Source organism: Lathyrus oleraceus, unplaced genomic scaffold (genome assembly GCF_024323335.1).
Source record: "Lathyrus oleraceus cultivar Zhongwan6 unplaced genomic scaffold, CAAS_Psat_ZW6_1.0 chrUn0410, whole genome shotgun sequence".
Taxonomy (NCBI): domain Eukaryota; kingdom Viridiplantae; phylum Streptophyta; class Magnoliopsida; order Fabales; family Fabaceae; genus Lathyrus; species Lathyrus oleraceus.
The window spans coordinates 6296-10000 of record NW_026112801.1 but is presented as its reverse complement, the minus strand read 5'-3'; positions in this window follow the sequence as shown (position 1 = coordinate 10000).

Below are 3705 nucleotides of genomic sequence, written 5' to 3'. Positions count from 1 at the left end.
ATAATATAACGACCGAAATATAAACATAAATATATTTCACATATGCCAACACAATTCATCATAATCATCATAATCCATAACCTCATGAACATCAACAACACAACACATCAAATGCAATGCACACACCCATGCATGACTCAACACGACTCGGTATACCCATTTTGTGACCAACTACAGGATCACTACTCCCAGATTCATCACCATAGAATCCGAGTTCCCCGTAAGGAACCAAGCCTATCAACAAGCCCGGAGTCAACAACATCATTGGAACTCAGTCCGTTCATCACTAGGCATCGGCCTTTCATGAATGCATGCACACCAAGCATGCATCATAATCAACATAGCAACAACAGCATTATATAGTCATGTTATCATCATCATTAACACATTCTATCATAAAAACATATCACATCATGACACATAATCAAACACAGCATTATCACACCCTAATAATATATCCCTCAAAGCAACGGGAAATGATCCCTCGTATACTATGCATCAGCTAAGTTACCTCGCTCAGCCTAACAACCGAAACTGCACAACACAGCCCAGGAAGGACCACAAGTCTGCCATACGCGTATTGCCTATGCTCATACGCGTATTGCCCACGTCTGACCAACCCCATACGCGTATTGCCCATGTCCATACGCGTATGCTACGCGTATCACATTCCCATACGCGTACCACCAGAGACCAACCCACGTTCAAAACATCATCTTCCTCCTCCATACGCGTATTGCCTAGCGCCATACGCGTACCATCAGTCTCATACGCGTATTGCCTAGTGCCATACGCGTATGACCAGAGACCAAGTTTCCAGATCTGCAATGGCTTTCCCTGCTACGAGATCTATCCAAATTCATCCTTAAACAGTCCAAATTTCACATAAACTCACTCATATCATCTAGTACAGTTAGTCTCCTATTCGATTTCACCATCCTAACATCATTGCATATAATTTCTACGAATTCCTTCGACTAAAAACCCCAAATTCGTTCACCCAATATTTCACCAATTTCAACATATCATTGTTTAATAAGGTTCAGACCCCTTACCTCTTTGGATTGAAGGAAGCTCTGAGCAATCTTTGGCCTCCTCCTCTTCCTTCTCTTTCTCTTCAGCGGTTCTCCCCTTTTTCTGACTCTGAGACAAAACACGTGAAAAAACTGAATTCTCTCTTTGGCCTCTTTTAACCAATTTCCACTTTTACCCTTCCACCCTTCATATTCCAATTATTTTATTTATTTAATTATTATTAAAATAAATAACATCTATAATAATAATAATAATAATAATAATAATTCCCAATATTATTTAATAATTCCTTTTACCTTCCAATAATCATACTAAATAATATTCAAATTACTCTAACAGTATTTGGGGTGTTACAACTCTCCCCCATTTTAGAAGTTTTCGTCCTCGAAAACATACCTCAAGCAAATAGGGCCGGATACGACTCCTTCATCTGATCTTCACGCTCCAAGTCAAGCTCTCACCAGCTGGACCTCCCCAAACAACTTTCACTAGAGCAATCTTCTTACCTCTCAGGGTCTTCTCTTCTCGGTCATCTATCCGAATTGGCAACACCTCAACGGTCAAATTATCCCTCACCTGGATATCATCCAACTGAACAACATGCGAAGGATCCGCAATATATTTTCTCAACTGAGATACATGAAACACATCATGCAGATTAGAAAGCGACGGCGGTAAAGCTACCCGATACGCCACTTCCCCAACCCTCTTCAAAATCTGATACGGACCCACAAACCTCGGAGTAAGCTTTTTAGACTTTAAAGCTCTACCCACACCCGTCGTCGGAGTAACTCTCAAGAACACATGATCTCCCTCTTGGAATTCAAGTGCCTTTCTCCTGTTATCATGATAACTCTTCTGACGACTCTGGGAAATCTTCATTTTCTCCTGAATCATCTTAACCCTTTCAGTTGTCTGCTGCACAATCTCAGGTCCGAGTACAACACTCTCACCTGATTCATACCAACACAATGGAGTTCTACACCTCCTACCATACAATGCTTCATATGGAGCCATACCGATACTAGCATGGAAACTATTATTATAAGTGAACTCCACCAACGGCAAATAACTATCCCAAGAACCACTCTGCTCCAACACACAAGCTCTCAACAAATCCTCCAAGGATTGGATAGTTCTTTCAGTCTGACCATCAGTCTGAGGATGATAAGCTGAACTCAACCTCAACTTAGTTCCCAACGCTTTCTGCAAACTTTCCCAAAATCTAGAAGTAAATCTGGGATCTCTATCAGACACAATACTGGATGGAATACCATGCAGCCTCACTATCTCCTCGACATACAACTCTGCCAACTTCTCTAAAGAGTGATTAATCTTCATCGGCAAGAAATGCGCCGACTTAGTCAACCGATCCACAATCACCCAAATAGAATCATTACCTTTCGTCGTCCTCGGCAATCCCGTCACAAAATCCATGGAAATGCTATCCCACTTCCATTCCGGAATCTTCAAAGGTTGCATCATACCTGCCGGTTTCTGATGTTCAATCTTTGACTTCTGACAAGTCAAACAGGCATACACAAACTTAGCAACATCTCTTTTCATACCAGCCCACCAAAACAACTTCTTCAAATCTTGATACATTTTGGTTGCACCTGGATGGATACTCAATCCACTCCTATGGCCCTCTTCAAGAATACTCTTTTTCAATTCAGACACCTCAGGAACACAAACTCTACCTTTAAATCGCAGGATGCCATTCTCATCAACCTCAAAATTACCACCATTACCCGTTAACCATAGTAATATGATCAACTAGAGCGACATCAACTTGCTGACCATTCTGAATCTCTTCCAGAATTTCACTAGTCAACTTCAGCATACCCAACTTTACACTATTGGCGGAAACTTCACAACCCAAACTCATATCACGGAACTGTTCAATTAACTCAAGCTCCCGAACCATCATCATAGACATATGTAGAGACTTCCTACTCAGCGCGTCTGCAACTACATTAGCCTTACCGGGATGATAACTCAATTCAAAGTCAAAATCCTTCAGTAATTCTAACCACCTTCTCTGCCTCATGTTTAACTCTTTCTGATCAAACAGATACTTCAGACTCTTGTGATCACTGAACACTTCGAATCTGGAACCATACAGATAATGCCTCCACATTTTCAACACAAATACAACAGCTGCAAGTTCTAGATCATGCGTAGGATTATTTCTCTCATGAACTTTCAACTGTCTAGAAGCATAAGCTACAACTTTGTCGTTCTGCATCAAAACACCACCAAGACCCATCAAAGAAGCATCACAATAAACAACGAAGGGCTCACCAGGATTAGGCAAGATCAACACTGGAGCACTGGTCAACCGCCTCTTCAACTCAGCAAAACTCGCTTCACAAGCTGTATCCCACACATACACTTGACCCTTCTTAGTCAACTGCGTCAACGGCAATGCCAACTTAGAGAAGCCCTCAATAAATCTGCGATAATAACCAGCTAACCCCAGAAAACTGCGTATCTCAGTAGCAGACTTCGGAGTCTCCCACTGTAATACAGCAACAACTTTAGCAGGATCGACAGAAATCCCACCACTCGAAATCACATGGCCAAGGAAACTCACTTCTTTCAACCAGAACTCACATTTAGATAACTTTGCATATAATTTCTTTTCCCTTAACACCTGCAAAACAATTC